Below are 19,553 nucleotides of genomic sequence, written 5' to 3'. Positions count from 1 at the left end.
TTCCTGGGGAGTTCTGGGATCAGCTCATGGCTCTCTGGTCCCAGCCTTGGGATCCACTGACGAGGGCAGTCATAAACTGCACTCAGCCATTATGAGTTAACCTTGGAAAGTCATCACAGTCAATATGAGAGATGGGATCTCCCATAGTGCTTTATTCTCAATTAAAATTAAAGTCAAATAAACCAGGAGCTGCCATGTACAGCCAATAATATTTTATACTGCAGTTATTAGGAAAATTAAGACAACAGACCAAGCAGAATGCCAAAAAGAAGCTATCTCAACCTCCATCCCAACAATTCCAATAATCTCATTTATTTATTTATCCATTTATTTATTTATTCATTTATCCAGAAATATAGGCTATGTGAAAAAGGCCTAAGAACTAACAACACCAAAATCTATGCAATTTATTCATAGAAACACATCAATCTGTCTGATTCATTTACTCTAGAGATAATTCTAACTGGTCTAGTTATTTGTTTTTCAAGGCAGCAACAAATTAGAAGGTAAACTCCAGGGCAGGGATTTTTTTGGGGTTTCTTCACTGATGTATCCCTAACACTGAGGACAGAACTCAAGGATCTAATGGATGGTGACAGAGTGAACCTTTACATGTTCTCCTCAATTTTACAGCCCAGACTCACCATATTACGTCACCACTCAGCTACTTCATACACTTGAGCCCCCAAAACCTCTGATTTTGCAGACACTGGTTTCAGTGCCGTGACAGAACACTGGCTTGTGAATGGACATTCTAAATATTAATAATAACTAATACAAATTCTAGTAGGAGTAAAAATATTCCGTGATCTTGCTTCCACTGGTTATTTTCTTAGCAGCTTATTTTTCCCAGAAAAACAAATGTCTACCTTGTTTCTTTCGAGATTATAAACTCCTTTACACTAGTTATTGGGGTAAATTGGTTGAATTGAGCTGGAAAGGGAAATTTTATCTTGGTCTTCAACATTTGAAGGCTCTCCAAACTGAAATCCACCTGGAGAGAAACAGTCTCACAAAAATTGATAAACAGAAGCCTCAATTAAAGAATCAGGAGACGAGAAAGGGGAGCATTTAAGCCCCGTGATGATAACAGAGTCCAACAGGAAGAAGAAACACTTCTCTTCTTTCCCGGCAACAGCTCAGCCAATTAAAAGCCATGGACTCTGTGTTTACTCTAGCCCTCCCAACTTCATTTTCCCCTCCCCTGGCTGTGTAGAGACTTACATGTGACTCACCATGGTTGTAGACCCCATACTGCAATTCTCGACTGATCCTGAATAAAACCATTCTTGGTGAGAGAAATATCTGGCAGTTTATTTGTCTTAGGTCAACAGTGTGAGTAATTGTTTTTAATCCCCTCTCATTACCTGGCATATCATAAGAACTAAGTAACACTGTAATTTCCCACTTGAAACACAGCACTTTTTTGGATTAACATTCTGATCAAATTACAACAGTTTTGTGACCAATCCGATATTTCCAATAATGGCCAGGATCTGCTAAATCCACGACACGCAAACAGTTCTTGCCAAGGCCTAATTCAAGAAAGATGCAAATGTTTAAGAGTTATTTTTTCAAAATTCAAAATGAAAATAGCTTATTGAATTCTACTGGGCGAATGGGGAGATTAAAAATGTACATTCTCATAACCTAGAACACCAACTTTATTGAACAGGAGACTCACTACTTCTTTAATCAAGAAGTTCCTGTCTGGGCATCTCTAAGAAATAGCCCTGCAAGAGCAGTTGGGTAGTTTTCTGGTCTTTCAAATTTATATATAACTCTACCATTCATGGGTTTCCCCAATGGCTCAATGGTTAAAAAAAAAAAAAATCCACCTATAGTGCAGGAGATATAGTAGACAGTTTTGATCCTTGGGTCAGGAAGATCCCCTGGAGGAGAAAATGGCAACTCACTCCAGTATTCTTGCCTGAAAAATCCCATAGACAGAGGAGCCTGACAGGTTACAGTTTAAAGAGTCAGACATAACTGAGTGACTAAGCATGAGGTAGCATTCACAAAATGGGTTATCAGGCATCACCCATTCTCTAAGCCACCCCTCAAGGGATTGATTATCACATTCCCACAAGAACAGAAATTATAAGTTGCCCCACAGACGTAAAAACAACTTTCCAAGATGAAGGAAAATTAAGAAACTCCAGGATATTAAATATATTCATCTACTGCTAATGATATCTTATTTCAGAAACATTAAAACAAGAAGCCGAAACAGTGTACCTTAGAAACCAAGACTAGACTCTTCTGATCTTCAAGTGACTTGCCCAAAGTCACTCTGTGATGTGCCTGCAAGACTAGGGCTAGTGCTTCTTTATTGCTTTCATGCAACAGTAGCTGAGCACGGGTACATAGAGGCTCTGGAAAACAGAAATGAGCAAACGTCCTCCCCGCCCTCTCACTGTCAGGGGCTCTGCTCTCCACTTGGGCAGGGCAGGCCAGAGCAAGGCAGGAAGTCAGGGCAGCAAGACGGCTCTCCTTCCCCAAAGGCACTGGCTCCCCGGACACTCGACTGCAGCTAAACCAGGGAGGATCCTGGTTCCCAGAGCCCAGCACCTCACTCGCCTCACTCAGGTAGGTCCTGGTGAGGACAATGCATGCCTGAGCCCCACCTCTGCCCTCTTGGCAGTTCTCACTGGAGACAGGCATGCTTGGCTCCTTTAGGCGATCTGTGCATGCAAAGAAGGCGGCCAGCGAGCACACCCACCGAACAGTTAGCTGTGCAGGCCTGGGGCAAGGGAGAAGCAGGGGTGGGGTGGGGAAGTAGCAGGCCCTTCATTCCCTTCTGCAGAGTCTGAATGATTTTAGAGGTAATTTTGAAAATGAAAATCTGGGGGAAAAAAGAAGCCAAGAGAAGCAAACACAAATTGTGCAATTTGGATATAGAAAGGTTTGGGTTGAAATCCGGGCTCTCCTATTGACTTGCTGGGTAACCAGGTCTCCATAGTCTATCCACTTCTTAGGGCTGTTCCAAACAATGTAGAAACTCTCTGCCTCCCCTCTCCACCATCCTGGTCACACTGTGTGGTCAGTATGTTAATGGGTTCCTCCAAGTGGTCCCACTCTTTGCTTTTTCTATTATCATATACGGCATATTAGTGTTTAAAATTACCTGGGGAAACATACAGAGAACACAATTTGTATCATATACACTCCACTCGCAACTATGATTTTTAAGAATCTGTTTAAATACAGTGACAGTTCCTTCCTCTGACTTTCTGTTGCTACATAGCTCTGTTCATTAATGTATCTTGTAGACAATGGGAAGACTTGGGGAGAAGTTATTTTAGGAATTGTTGAAAGAATTACACAGGGTCATAGGAATGAGTCTTTCTACTTGCTCTCAAAACCAACAACTATTTCATGTTCATACTGCAACAGCAAAAAAAAAAAAAAAAGAAAGAAACAGTATCTCTCACTTCATTTTTCTCATCAGTTTACTCACAGAATGTCTTAAGAGTATAGCAGAGGTCCCATCGTGAGGGCCAGAACCGTGAATAAAAAGCAGATGTGTCTGAAAAATAGGCCTTTAGGGAGCCCGTGTGCATGCAGATCAAGAAGTCTCAGGAGGGAATTCCTTGGCAGTCCAGTGGTTAAGATTCTGTGCTTCCACTGCAGGAGACATGAATTCAGTCCCTGGTTGGGGAGACTAAGATCCCACATGCCACGCAGTGTGGCCAAAAACAAGCAAAAACAACAAAACAAAATAAACAAACAAGAAGCCTCATGAGCAGTAACTCACATTATGGTGAGGATGAATCAAGATGCACAAGCTCAGTTTCTCTTCTGAACTTTACAACTAATCAGGAGGAATGGGCGTGGGCTGAATTTCTTCAATATCCAGTACAAGTTGAGCCATGCAAGCACTATTTTTATGATAAGTGCAAAAGGGGCCTAGGGGAAAAGTACATTATGTTGTATCAGAGAAAACAATTCAGATTTTCTGGAAGTATTTTATGGTCTTAGGCACTTATTATGAAATAGCAGAATGAAAAAACACATAATCCGCAAGTAACACTACATACAAGTGTGGCATTTTCATCACTCAAAAGCCTTCCATGAGTCAATCAAGTAACTCATAAAAATTTCAAACTCCATCACCCAGCTATTCTCCTTCAAAGAAACTATCATAAGGATATAAACCAAAATACTCCCACAGGAAATGTTCACTCCCCAACAGTATTCAGAGCAAGGCAATATACAGCATTCAAACAAATGATGCCCCACACTCACTGACTTCATAACCTGCTAGACCTTTTGACCGTGAAGCCTCCGTACAAGACAAATTCAGTCTTGACCTCTTCACAAGGCTCAGATGACACAACAGATACAGGAACCTAAGAAATCTTTGTAAACCCCTCTACTATTTCAGAGGCATAAACACGCAAAAAGCTTATACTTGGGGAAAGAAAGCAACAGCAGAAAGAAAATCATCACGTGTTCTCAAAGCACACATACACCCATGTTGTGCAAATCGCCAGAGCGGTGAGCCCTGAACTAGTGAGCGAAAGATGACCAGCGACAGGTAACCCAACAATTGTCTGGGGCCCAACGGCCAGATGCCATTACTCAGTCACAAAGGCCAAAACAGTCAATGGAAGGAAGCCCTGGCTGCAACTGAGCCCACATCTGTTCACCGTCCCCCCCTTGAGCTGTACTGTTGCAATCAATGCTTAACTGAAATCAGAAATAGCACGCTTTGTAGGATGCCTTGAGTTCCTTGGTATATGTTTAATGAATAATAAAGAGCATGTGTTTAAGCCTGTAACAAGCAAATGTCGGTAAATAAAAGCTGTTACTCTTGTTAATCATTATCAATATTATTATTATTAAATAAATAATTATCATTTGTATAGCTACTTAAAGTTCATATAAAATGTTGTCTGACAATGATCCTATAAGAGAAAAAGAGGCTCACAGAATTTGGTAATTTGCCCAAGTTCACACTGCCAGCAAATGCTGAAGTTGGGATTTGACTTCCATCTGAGTTGTTTTCCCCTTGATGAGTCTGGAATCTTGTAAGAATGGCCTCAAGACTTCTTTCTATCATGGACATGATTCCCAACATCCAATCCTTCCTAAATGGCTAACCAAGAGCTACAGCAATCCTGTTCCCCCTGCCAGTCATGGGCTGACTTAAGGATAGGGCAGTGACTTGAGGGAAAGTCTTTTGGCAGATTCTGAGAAAGGTTTCCACACTACTGAGGAGATAAGAAGACATGGCTTCTCCCCTTCCCCTGGATGTTTTCTATCTCAGTATGAACCTTCAAGCTATATTCCATCTCAGGATCATGAGGAGAGCCAGGCTGAAATAAAACCAATACAGGGCAGGAACAAAGCCAAAAGAATCACAGAGAAACAAACTCAGAGCCAGACACCCTGCTCCTGACTTTCTACTACACAAAGGGATTCTCTTCCTGACTAGGAAAGCCAATCTGGGTTAGTTTCTGTTCCTTACACCCAAAATATCCTACCTGATACATTATTGACATGGGCCACTTTGTATCAGACCAAGCTTACATATTTTTTTTTTTCCCCTATGTAGTAACTTCATATCTTCACATGTGGGGATTTCTAAGCTTACACCAGATGTAATTTTGATTTCCCAAAATCCTAAATGGACAGAGGAAAAAGGAGACCGTGGTATGCACAGCTGTACAAAGGGAACATATACAGCTGGTTCCCACCACACAGCTAACTATAGAAGCAAAGGACACCACGCTGAGTCCTGGTGAAGTTTCCGGCCCCTCTCCCACGATCCCCACCCCCATAAATCACAACAAAGCTCAAAGCCTGATGATCTCAACTGCCTCTCTGTGCCCAAAAAGCATCATACAGCACACGACCAGAAGAAAAGAAAGAGGAAGGAGAACGAAGAGGAAGAGGTGATTTCATAAGAGCATGTCCTCTTTTTTTTCCAAGGTGATAACGGCAATTTGGCTAAAGCACCCAAAATTGCTTGTGAAATGTGTTGTTTTGTCAACTAACACTTTACATTCTTTTTTCAAAAATTACAATGCAGAGAACCTACTATATTGCTCAGGGAACTCTACTCAATTCTCTGTGGTGACCTAAATGGGAAGGAAATCCAAAAAAGAGTGGATATATGTATACATATAGCTGATTCACTTTGCTGCACAGCAGAAATTGACACAATATTGTAAAGCAACCATACTCCAATAAAAATTAACTTAAAAGTAAATAAACAAAACAATGTAATAATAGCATGAAATTCAAAAACTTACAGTGCAAAATAGAAGCAATTCAACTGTTCTCTGCCAAGGTTCTACTGAGACCACTGAAGTGATTTTTATTGCATGTCAAGTATCAGCTACCCTTTTGGACCTTTCCCTACAACCATAACACACTTGAGTTGCAGCTTTCTAAACTCTAGACCAGTCTTCAGAGCTTCTCAGCACCATCCTCCCAGGAAAAGCACGGTCTCCCTCTCCTGTTTGCTTTTATTGGCATTCTAATTATAATTGCTATTTTTTTAATTTGAATATTTTCTGTGACAAACATGCATGAAAGTGCTTTCCCCAAGTTTGTTTATTATAAACACATAGAGAGGCATTATGTTCATTGTTATTATTACCTTTGGTCCTTGCACTGAATTATTTTGTATAAACAGTCTATTATTGACTACCTACAACAGCCCTCACATCTAATTTCTTTTGCTCATCTAGTTTCTACCCTACAGTTGCTCAAAATCAAAACAAGAAAAACTTTGTAAAGCACTATCACTTAAGCAGGAGGATTTAGTAAAAGGCTAACCTGACTGCTTGTATTATTCAGTGAACTAATCCTTGAAACATTTTTAGTATTAATGGCTTTTTTATTCAATAAGTCAGAATCCACATAAGAAAAAAAGACATCTACCCAATATCTCTACTGATGTCAGCCTCAACCTTGACCTCGTGAGATTAACCTCCAATCCACTTGAGTCATCTCCTCCCAAAGCCACAGCATCAACCTATCAACACCTGTGCCTATCCTTCTTTTTTTTTTTATCCTCACTTCTGAAATGTGGGATTGTTGTGAGAATGAAATATCCCTCTCTAAGCCCAACTTTCTTTGCTCCCCAAGACTCTAGTTCCTCCACTCCTACTGCACCTAGCTTTCAACCTCCTTGAACCCTCGGGCCCCTTGATTCTCCCTTTTCTCCCATGTCATCAGCCCATCCTGCTCTTGATTCCTTCTCTTTAGAGGCTAAAGCTCACGATCCATCATATCCATTGCTCTCTTCCTGGCATCCCCAATCTTTCCAAGCCACCAATCTCCCACTCCACAGCAGTCCAAACATCCAAACATTTCCACTCCTATAACTGGTAAGCCATGTTTTGCTAGAGGCACTCTCTCAACCTTGCAGATTAATGGTGTGACACAATTAAGATTTCTAACACAGGCTAAGTGCTTGGAGTGACTCAACAACAACATGTTACACCAATTCCATAGGCACATTGGTTGAAAATCTTAAGTACTCAACGCACCTGCCATGACCAGCAGGAGAGCACAATGGGGAAGAGCCTTTCATCCTGGCTCTGTCTCTTAGTAGCTGTACAACCTCAGACAACTTGCTTAACCCTTCTATGCTTTGTCTCATTTGTAAAATTAGGATAATAATTCCATCTTTAAAGTGTTGTTGCAAGAAATTAGTGAGTTAATATATGTAACAAAGTTTAGAGAATAAAAGTTGTCCAAAACTATTGGTGTCCATTGCTATTTTAGAGAGAATTGGGGCCACTGGATAGGAAGAATGAGAGAAAAGAAAGAAGGGAAATGACACAAAGAGAAGGGGTGAAAACTCCCCTTCTGCCTTCCCACCCTTTCTGCTGCTGCTAAGTCACTTCAGTTGTGTCCGACTCTGTGCAACACCATAGACGGCAGCCCACCAGGCTGGAATTCTCCAGGCAAGAACACTGAAGTGGGTTGCCATTGCCTTCTCCATCCCACCCTTTCTAGCTACCTCCAATCATTTTCTTTCTTCATGTTCCCAGCCTCTTAAGAACCTCTCTAGGCTGACTGTCTCCTCACCCCTTTTTTCATTCCCATGTCCATGGAATGGAATTTGCCCCCTGCCTCCACACACACCATCCAAGCTATTTTTGACATGATCACCAATGACTCCTAATTGTCAGTGGTAGCTGTGCCGTCCTTGATTAACCGACCCTCTCTGTATCATCTGACCCTGTTGACTTCTCTCTCACTGTTGAACTCTTTCTCCCCTGAATTTCCATGACAGGAGTCTCTCCTGTTGAGCTTTCCTCCCCTCAAACCTGTACTTCCTAATTCTCTTGCTAGATCCTTCCTCCTCTGACCACTCATTAGATTTAATTCATTCATTCTGTGCTCAGTCCTGTCCTACTCTTTGCGACCCAGTGGACTGTAGCCCACCAGGCTCCTCTGTCCATGGCATTCTCCAGGCAAGAATACTGGAGTGGGTTGCCATTTCCTCCTCCAGGGGATCTTCCCAACCTCAGGAGCAAACCCAAGTCTCCTGCATCTCCTGCACTGCAGGCGGATTCTTTCCCCACTGAGCCACCAGGGAAGCATTTATTTGTTTTTTCAACACGTGTACTGAACACTTACCAAAGGGCAGGTACCATGACAGCTGCTGGCACCAGTTAGGCAGGGACAGCTGAAACACAGCTCTAGAGGGCTCTATTCACAGTGAGATGCAATGACTCAGACATCTGAGTGGTACTTCAGACATCTGAAGTTGTGTGATGGCTGTGACACGACTCAGCTCTTGCCCTCACACTTTGTCTAGGGAAAAGATCAGCATGTAACTAGACAATCAGAAAACATAAAGAAAGGTACAGTGACCAAGGGAGAATGTGAACACTCTGTAGTGACTCTCGAAACACAGGCTTTCGATCCACTTCACACTTCACTCTTCACATACTGCCCAGGAAAATACATCCCATCATGGGATTTTAACTGAACCTAGTAGCCAATGATGCCCAAATTTTGCATTATTTGCATAGAATATTATATTGCCTACTAAACTTCTCTACCACATGTCCTAGAGGGCACCAGGCACCAAAAATATAAACAAAGCAGAAGTCTTACCCTGAGGCATTAATCTTATTTCCCATCCATATCACATCAGCACACTCCCTGATTTGTCAGCCTCGTGGACATTCTAGAAGCCTGATTATTATCTGTTAAACACAAGCTGATTTTATCAGCAAACCCCTAGTCCTACCCAACTCCCCTGTTTAAAAGCTTTCAAGGATTATTCTTAGAAGCCAAAGCAAAACTGAAATTCCTTCTACCTTAGTGTCGCTAAATGACCTAGCTCCTGCCTGCTCTTCCGGCACCTACGTAGTCACATACAATACACCCTGTACGTCAGCCACACCAAACCACCCTGAAGAACCAGGCATTTCTTTCAATCTAGTGTCCTTTCCACCTCATTGCCTTTGTACCTACTGTTCCTGTTGCCTAGAACTGCCTTTCCTCCGGCTGCTCACCTCATGAATTTCTACAATTGTTTGACCACTCTAGGCAGAGTTAAGTGCCTCTGTCTCTGAACTCCCACGGAAGGCGATCACTTCTGGGACTCATCATAGTTCTGTGATTCTTCGTCCACACACTCGTCTCCCTGAGGACAGTGTAAGCCTCCGAGAGAGAACCCTGCCTCTTCTCTGTGGGTCCTCAGCCCTGGGGGCAGCGTCTAGCACGGGCTGTGTACTCAGCCTGGTGAAGAGTTAACTCACTGAGTTAACATTCCTTAATCACAATACCGGGCTTCCCTGGTGGCTCAGTAGTAAAGAACCCACCTGCCAATGCAGGAGATAGGAGAGGTGGGTTTGCTCCCTGGGTCAGGAAGATCCACTGGAGAAGGAAATGGCAACTCATTCCAGTAATCTTGCCTGGGAAATCGCATGGATAGAGGAGCCTAGTGGGCTACTTAGCAACTAAACCACAACAATAACCACAATATTCTTTATTAGGGACTTTTTTTTTTTTGGCTGCACTGTGCAGTTTGCAGGATCTTGGTTCCACAACCAGGGATCAAACCCAAGTCCTAACGACTGGCCAGCCAGAGAATTCCCCAGAAGAGAATTTTAAGAGTATTAAAACTATTAAAAAAAAAAAACTAAACTGAAACTTTACCTTAATATAAGCTGTATTTGGAACCAATTAGGTATACTATGGGGCTTCCCAGGTGGCTCAGATGGTAAAGCCTACAATGCAGGAGACCTGGGTTCAATCCCCAGGTTGGGAAGATACCCTGGAGGAGGATATGGCAACTCACTCCAGTATTCTTGCCTCGAGAATCCCCATGGACAGAGGAGCCTGGCAGGCTTTAGTCCACGGGGTCGCAAAGAGTCGGACACGACTGAGCAACTAAGCACAGAACAGCACAGGTATCTTATCACGCAAGAATTTATAAAGAAAGCAGAATATATCAGGACACTTCTGAGATGCCAATCTGGGGGCATCAAATGACTCAATGGTATTTGAAATTCTAGTTAGACCTCCATCTCTAATAAAATTAAAATATATGGCTGCCTATATTTTATGTGAATGTGGAAGATAATCAAAGATGTCAACCTAAAGAAATAAAAAAGGAATAACTCATATTAGAAGATAATATAAAAAAGAATATATACATATGTATAACTGAATGAACCTGAAGTGAATACAACATTGTAAATCAACTATATTTCAATAAAATTTTTGTAAAAAGAAGTGGAAAATGTGTGGGGCTTAATTTTTGGTCCAGTGACCAGTCCCTTTATCATTGGAACACCCTACCTATTAAGCAAAATATTTTTGACAGTATCTTGTTTATAAACATTTACTTATTCTTTACCCAGGTACTTTGACTTTTTCTAAGAAGGCTTGTGAGTATTTCTTAATGATAACTTCATTAATATACTTCATTAAATACACTGTTGCCTGGTGAGCCTTGTAACTAAAAGTGACAAGCAGCTGGCCAGTATGGAGGGCAGGGTTGTGTCAATGAAACGAAATTAAGTTTCAGATCCATGTGGAATGGACCTTACCCCTGGGCTCACTGGGATCACACTCAGAACCTAACAGTCACTAGGTCCAACTGCAAAAGAGAGAATGAAGACATGGGCAAATGTCTGCATTTTAAAAGTCAAGAAACCACAATACTTAAATCATTTTATGCCGAAAATATTACAATGGCCGTCTACACTGCCAAAACCACTGGGTTAACTGCTCAAGTTTACCTTCTCATTCTGCACCTCAATACACATATAGAAGGAGCCCTGCAGTTTCTGTACAGGGTGTAGGATTTTGAAAAGTGGGAGAACTTCCTTGGGTGGTTTCCACACCCTGTGTTCCAACCCTCCCAGGTTACCCTACACCCCACCCACACACATATACATTCATGCTCCAGCTCTTCTGACAGTTATGCACAACTTATGTGGAGAAATAGCAATTTAAAATATAAAAAGGAAACAGCACTGACCAATGTGTACTGGGTTAATTCGAGTACAGAAGAGGGTACCTGACCTAGCACAGCTACTCCTCAGGACTTAATCTTTATTGCCTCCTTATAAATACTCCCGGTGGGTAATTACTTACACACACACACACACACACACACACACACACACCCCCCACATGACTTAAATTGAGTTTCTAGGCTGATAACTTCCAATCTATTATATATTTCTTGCCCAGAATATCTCACTGTTCATTTGGCTCTCTAACCCCACAAGCATGAAGGATATAAAGTTAATATGACCCAAGTCTTCCCCATGCTTTTTCAACACAGATGCACAGTCACAGGGGGCTTCCCAGGTGGCTGGCTCAGTGGTAAAGAATCCACCTGCCAATGCAGGAGCTGCAGGAGAGTTAGGTTCGATCTTTGGGTCGGAAAGATTCCTTAGAGGAGGAAATGGCAATCCACTCCAGTATTCTTGTCTGGAAAATTCCATGGACAAAGGAGTCTGGCGGGCTACAGTCTATGGGGTCTCAAAGAGGCTAACATGATTGAGCAACTGAGCATGCATGCCTGCACAGAAGCATCTAGAAAACAATTAGGAGCTACCAGAACTACATAAACCAAATTTGGCAGGAAAAGAAAAGCAGAAACTTAGAAACATGTGGCCTAGGGATTTAAAAACTTGTTTTTGCCAAAAAATCCTTTGTTCAAATAAAATCTTCCTTGGAAACCCAAAATGTGAAATCAAGAATAGCCCACCTGGTCAGGTTGCAGAATAGACCACTGAAAAGAACTCTAAATGAACACTGGACTCTTGGACACACTCTACTGTCCATCCCCATGCCCTGGAACAGCCCCTGAGGCTCCTTGAAACTCCCAGAAATCTGAAAACCTTGTTCAAAAACTACTGGTCAAGATCCATGATGGTGCTATTTTTAATACAAAAATCAACAGTTGAAGCACAATTGGGGAAAGCTAATTGGTAACCATGGGTCAGAGTTTCCATGAGTATTAATAGATACATACTACAATACAGAAAATAAATAACCAAAAAGGACCTACAGTATAGCACAGGGAACTATACTCAATATTTTATAATAACCTATAAGGGAAAAGAATCTAAAAAGAATGTGTATTTATATACACACGTATAATCGAACCCGGGTCTCCCGCATTGTAGACAGACGCTTTACCCTCTGAGCCACCAGGGAAGTCCTGTGTGTATATATATACATACACATATATATATATATCTCAAACAGAATCACTTTGCTGGCTCAGCAACACAACACAGTAAATCAACTATACTTCAATTTAAAAAAAATTAAACAAATAATTAAGTAAAAGAACAAATGTCATTAAATCTAAAGTCAATTCTAAGTAGTGAGCCAGATCAGTCTTTTACAGGTCCTACATCAACCACTTCACCACATTTTCTCAAAGACAGTAAATTGCAATGACAAGGAAAAAACTAAAATTAGTCATATTTTGTCTAAGTCACACAAGGCCAGGTTTAAGCTGCTTCTTTCTTATATAAAGTCTTATATTTTCAAAATCAATTTGGTACAATTAAATGCAAAGTATCCAGAGGCAAATCTGAGCATCAGGACTAACAACTCAATCAACTTAAAGAAACACATAATAAACAAGAACATATCTGTAAGTCATTACAGAGGAAACACATTGTTGCAGGGGAAAACCCCTACTTGCTGTCCTCAAGAAATAGACCTTTATGACATTACAGTTACCAAAAACATGACATAAGTAAAGTAGCCGATTGGTTGGTTGACTGTCATGGTATCAGTTTGGTTGCTTTGGCTCTTTTGACACTGTAAGCTCAGTGAATCTCACAGAGGGGAAAAATCAGGGGAAATTCACTCGACCATTAGGAAAGCTTCTCATATACTGAGTGGACACTGTACAGAGAAATTACCAAACCAAAAAAAAAAAAAGGAGAAAAAATGATCACATTTAATTTTGTCTTCGGATATGATAAAAAGAGACTCTAACAACCATTTGTTTCAATAACATTTATTTTGAAAAAGCATAAAATGATTAAGTATTATGTAGTTCGGTGGTTCTCAACCCTGGTTGCACATGAGATTCACCTGAGCTTTAAAAATGCGTGATATCCTGGATCTATCCTAGTTTTACTGAGTCAGAATTTTTGAGGCTGGCCCTTGGCACCAGTGTTTTCTTTTCCTTCTTCAGGTGATTCTAATGTGTCACCAGGCTTCAGAGCCATCAATATCATCTTGAATTGACTGATCAACTCAGTTGTCAAACATCAGTCTGAACAAATCCTTCCTTTGAGATAGCAGCAATGCCTGTGCACTGGGCTCCCCCTGTCCATGGTAAGTTAATAGTGACGGGAAAGGGTGCTTGGGGCTTCCCTGGTGCCTCAGACAGTACAGAATCTGCAATGCAGGAGACCTGGGTTCAATCCCTAGGTCAGAAAGATCTCTGAAGAAAGAAATAGCAACCCACTCCAGTATTCTTGCTTGGAAAATCCCATGGACAGAGGAGTTTAGCAGGCTACAGTCCATGGGGTCCCAAAGAGTCAGATATGACTGAGTGACTAACAAACACATACAAGGTTGTCTGGTCAACCCATATCTGACTAAAAAGGCTCTCTTTTCCTTTAAAGCAGATCCTTTAAAGCTTTCCTTTAAGGCTGTGAGTGTGGGTTTGGCCGTTCAAGGGGTGGTTTTTTGGGTGGCTCCTTCATGAGCTGTGAAAGTCATTGTTTTGATATAGGTTCAGCTTCCCTAGAGCTCAGATTGTAAATAATCTGCCTTCAATGCAAGAGATCAGAGTTCAGCCCTGAGCTGGGAAGGTCCTCTGGAGAAGGGAATGGCTACCCATCCCAGTATTTTTGCCTGGAGAATTCCAGGGTCAGAGGAGCCTGGCGGGCTACAGTCCATGGAGTTGCAAAGAGTCAGACACAACTGAGTGACTAACACTCACCAACACTTAGAGAACTGAGATTGCTATTTCAATAAATACAACAGGTTTTGGTAGATAAATATGAGTCCACTTCTATGGAAAATATTTCATCAAATAAAAAAAGAATTATAAAATAAGCAATTATGGCCTTAATCTGTAATATGTTAAACCACAAAATGGTGAATTGTGCTCAAAATATTTTGAAAAATTATAAAGTCTACAAGTGTGTACTTACGGGTAGAGTTAAGATTTTATGTTGCTACTTTGTTTACATGTATATCCAGGAAGCTATAAGACAATTTGGGGAAAAACGGGTTGTGATTTTTATGGTGATTTAGTAGATTGAAAATTAGGTTCCGGCCTCCTCTGCAATCATAAGGGACTAATATGACATCCATAAGCAAAACTCATAAACATGGAATTTCCCTCCAGAGCCAAAGAGATGAGCTATTTTCAAGATACACCGGGGTACCCTAAGAAGTTGGAACATTATAAGTGCTCATAATTGAAGCAATCAGAAGTCAGTAAAAGCAGGGAGTCAAAAAGTTGATACATCATGTTTCAAATATTTCAATTTCAGTCACATAAATAAAGGGGAATCATTCACTAATTGTTGCATGTCTCCTGATGGTTTCAGTTCTGTGTTGCCTTTCTCGGTTAAACTATGGCCAGATTTCCTCCTTCCATTTCTTAAATGCATTTGTACCTTAAAGGCTCTTGTGGAAAAACCTGAGGGTAAAAATTTCTTTAGTATTTTTTTTTTACTATAGTTTTCTAATCTTTTATAAAAGCAAACTATTCCATACCTGCGGAGTAGCAGTTTGTTGATTTTTTAAAAATTTAACCTCCTAAAGTATATAATTCAGATGTTATAAAACCAACACCACTAATTCTAGAATCCAGCCATCACCCCAAAAAGAAATCTTGTACCTATTACCATTCACTCTCAATTCCCTCTACCCTATACCCTGGCAACCACAAATGTACATTTCATCTCTGTATATTTACCTATTGCGGATATCTCCTACAAGTGGAATCACAATTTGTGGTCTTTTGTATCTGCTTTCTTTCACTCATCATAATGTGTTCATGGTTCATCCAGGTTGTAGCCGTTTATATGTTTTTTAATATGGCTTATTTTTACAAATCTCTGTGGCAATCAAGTTTTCACAGAAGCAGCATTCCTTTTTGGCACTCCCGTTATATGTTTGTTTAATATTTAATTAAATCACAAAATTACAGTAGCAAGTATTATTAAAATAAACAAGACGGTGACCAAACACCACTGTTTCAATAGTTAACCCCATCAGATGCATTAGTGTTAATGGGTACTCCATTACCTAGGATGAAACGGTGTGTATGCAGAGGTATAGAGATGATCTGTGTCTATTAGACAACACAACATAACTTCAACTATCCCAAAAGGAAATCTTCCATATGTCTAAGTCTTCAAAAGAAGCAAAGATGGGCTCCCATAGAGATAGGTTACCCTGCTGCCTCAATAAAAATTTTACCATCCTACTTACCTTTTAAGGATCAGCTCAAACATGTCCTCCTCCTAAGCCTCGACTCCTCATGGTGCCTACCTGCTCGCTCTCCTTCCTTTTAATTTCTAAGGTAGTTATCTATCTCTTATGCTAGTTATAACTGGTATTCTGTAGCTAGTTGTTGTTGTTGCTTTATTCTCTAAGTTGTGTCTGATTCTTTCGTGACCCCATGGGCTGTAGCCCACCAGGCTCCTCTGTCCATGGGATTTCCCAGGCAAGAATACTGGAGAAGGTTGCCATGCATTCCTCCAGGGAATCTTCCTGACCCAGGGATCAAACCTGAGTCTCCTACATCGGCAGGAGGATTCTCTACCACCGAGGCATCAGGGAAGCCATACAGCTAGTTACACAATGCCTTTTTTCCATATGAGACCACAGACTGCTTCAGAGGCAAGTAGTATGTTTTTATATCCCCTACAGCCACCGGCACAGGAAACAGGGGATGCAGGACACAATCTTTGAACAAATCTGTAATAAGAAGTTCAATAAATATTTGTAAAGTAAATAATGAAGGAGTACATTGACTAAATAATTAATTAAAGGTGTGTAACTTAATACCTGGCTACAGAGCAACACATCTCTTTCTTCATTGTGCAGTAAGTGGAGTGGTGGGGGGAAGGTAAGCATCTGACGGGGGCATAGTGGTAGGCAAAGGAAGAAAAGCTAGGTGCCCCTGGGTACCTAGCAGCTGTCAGGCGTCATGACTCTCCTCTGAGTGTTAAATAGAGATCACTTTCAAATAGGACGTTGTTAGATAATGACACTTTCTGATGTCCTTTGATGCAGAAGAAATTAAAAACAGAGACAAAAATCTTTGTACTCAAAACCTCCCAACGTCTTCAAGTGTAGATTTAGTTTTTCTAAATTAAATTATCATACAACTTGAATGGGTTTTTAGACATCGTAGAAAGGGACTCAGAAGAACATCGCTTCCAAATTGGCGATATTTAAAAGCAAAGCCATTGGTTAGGTAAGGCATGCATAAACAACCCCCAAAGCTGTATTGAATACTTTTTTTTGGCTATATATGACTGAAAAACTGCCAACTTCATTTTGATAAGCCTTTGTTAAAAACAATAAACATGCCTGAGCTTGCAAACCATGCCATTCTGAAGAAAAAGCAATTGAGAAGATCAGGACCTGCTTAAAACGGCAATGTCTGATTAACAAGAAAAACCTCTGTGGTAACAGATTTAGCAACAAGTCACAATACTGTGCTGCCTATTAACACGGAGGGAGCAGGGGACGATGCAAACGGAGACAAAATCAAAGCACAACACTTACCTTCATAAATAAATAAGAAGCTACATCTTAAAACTAATACAATTATAGTCCACAACGCTGACATCAGGGCAGCAACATCATTGAGAAAACTAATCCTCTCATGCTTCATTAAGTTTAATGTCACCACAGTGATGTCCTTGCACTAAAGGAAGTGTCATTTCAGGGACTCTGAATGCACAGACATAAAGTAACCAAGTGTGGGAATTTCTATTCATGTAGAGTTCATGTACATCAGTTCATAAAAGTCAAAGTAACTTTACCTGAATTTGTTTCTGTATTTATTTTCACACTGATTATAAAATCAGCAGAATTATGGGATTGGAAGGAAGATAATTTGGAATACTTGTGTTCATTTCCCTACTTTAAGGGCTTCCCTGGTGGTTCAGTGGTAAAGAATCTGCCTGCCAATGCTAGAGAAGTAAGTTCAAGCTCTGGGTTGGGGAGAGTCCCTGGAAAAGGACATGGCAACCCACTCTAGTATTATGGCCTGGGAACTACCTGCCTATTTTAGGCAAAACTGAAATTCTCTTCCATCTGCCAAACAATCCTGGAAAAATTCTAATAAATAAATTGTAACCTGAGGTTCACAAGACCAAAGTTCTTTGTTTTATTCACTGACATACCTTGAGTGACCAGAACATCACTGGGCACAGAGGAGGCACTCAATAAATACCTATTAAAGTAAACTGAAAAACATAAAAAATGTGTAATGTAATGCAAAAATGATAAATGTGTGTGTTCAGTCCCTAAGCGTGTCGACTTTTTGCGACTCCAAGGACTGTAGCCCACCAGGCTCCTCTAGCCGTGAGATCTCCCAGGCAAGAATGCTGGAGTGGGTTGCCATTTCCTCTGCCAGTATCCTCCCAATCCAGGAATCAACCCAAGTCTCCTGCACTGGCAGGCAGATTCTTTACCACTAAGTCATCTGGGGAGCCCAAAATGCTAAATAAGTCTCTTTAAAATTCCTTTCTCTGAGCACAGTTATAGGTTATCGTGTTAATCACAACACACAAATTGTCCTCATATAAGCCACTTTTCCCAAGCCAGCTCCAAAGTCACAAATCACACTCTGAATTCTAACCAATGATCAGCCCAGGAAGGTAAGAACCCAAAGAGACTCCAAAGATAGATGAGGATAAATTTTATCTATCTGTAGTTTTGATTACTTTTCTTCTCCTGGCAGTTCACCTGTAATGTATCTCCATATTCATCTTCATATTATTATTTAAATACATGCATTTAAGATGTATTACTTAAAATTAAGGGTATTTTTAAAAATTATACTAAAAGGTGGTTTGACTAAATTGACCTCTCAACTATTTCAGAATCCCACCAGTTTAAAAAAAAAAAAGGCAAAAAATAATAACAGGAACATGACATGATCAGATTACTCTAATCATCAATTTTGTTCTAAATGCCTGAAAGTAATATGGTTTGAAAATTGAACTGAGTTGGAAGGAGAGGGCCTGGATTTTGGTACTTGCCTCAGTCACCAATGAACTTAACCAATCCTTGCTAACAGGAAACTGAGCTTCCCAGGCTGTCTGGTGAAGACGATCTCTCAAAACCTGAACAATTTCCAAGACCCTGTGATTATAAGTGACCAAATCCAGTCACTTAATTACTACTCCTGGGAGGGTCAGACACCATTTGCCTAGTTTGACATGAGGTTTATGGCGAGGCAGTTGATGATTTTAAAAGCTAGTGATCTCCCAAACACCTGATGAGAGTGTGTTTCTAAATATGGAGGGTCTGAAGACTTTGCTTCTGGGTTAAGCTGACTGCAGCCACCAGAGAGCCCAGCTCTCAGCAAAGAAAAGGTAAGTTAAACTAAGTAGAGTCCCTCCAGAATGGAAGGATTGAACCAGTGCCCTAGTAGGTCCCAACTGACTCAATACCGAAAAAAAAAAAAATTACAAGAGATTCAGAATGAACGCTGAGTTGTGAAAGCCAAAGGCTAACCAAATAGCCTCAGGACTTACTGGAACCCGGCTCTCAAATTTTGCTTCAAGCACTTGTCCTTGAGTTTGCACTACAGGTATCACTGACTTTCTTTGAGAACTAGAAGCAACTAAGAAATTAAGTCAATGGAAATTAAGTAAACATCACCTGAGGGAAAGGGAAGATTCGAAATAAATAAGATACATTCGGTACAGAATCCAGAAGGAATCTTGTGCGATCTCTCCTGCACGAGAAGTCGGCATTTGGAAACCACTGGAGGTGGGGATCAAAGCCGCTCCCTGTCCAACCACCTGCCCAGAAACTGCCCGAGCACCGGCCCAGCACCGCCGGGGCAGGTGGGCATGTGTCCTTCCCCAACACAACGGGCG

The 19,553-nt window shown here is 40.9% G+C and overlaps 1 protein-coding gene across 5 annotated transcripts in view; it reads right to left on the bottom strand.

Moving 5' to 3' along the window:
* The window catches only part of SLC16A12 (solute carrier family 16 member 12), a 107,225-nt gene that overhangs the window by 80,585 nt on the left and 7,087 nt on the right, over positions 1 to 19,553 (bottom strand). The gene's annotated exons all lie outside the window — the stretch shown is intronic.

The sequence above is a fragment of the Cervus canadensis genome, chromosome 8, assembly GCF_019320065.1.
Source record: "Cervus canadensis isolate Bull #8, Minnesota chromosome 8, ASM1932006v1, whole genome shotgun sequence".
In the NCBI taxonomy this organism is placed as follows: Eukaryota; Metazoa; Chordata; class Mammalia; order Artiodactyla; family Cervidae; genus Cervus; species Cervus canadensis.
The sequence above is the reverse complement of the archived record's forward strand: the minus strand, read 5'-3'. Positions and strand labels throughout refer to the sequence as shown.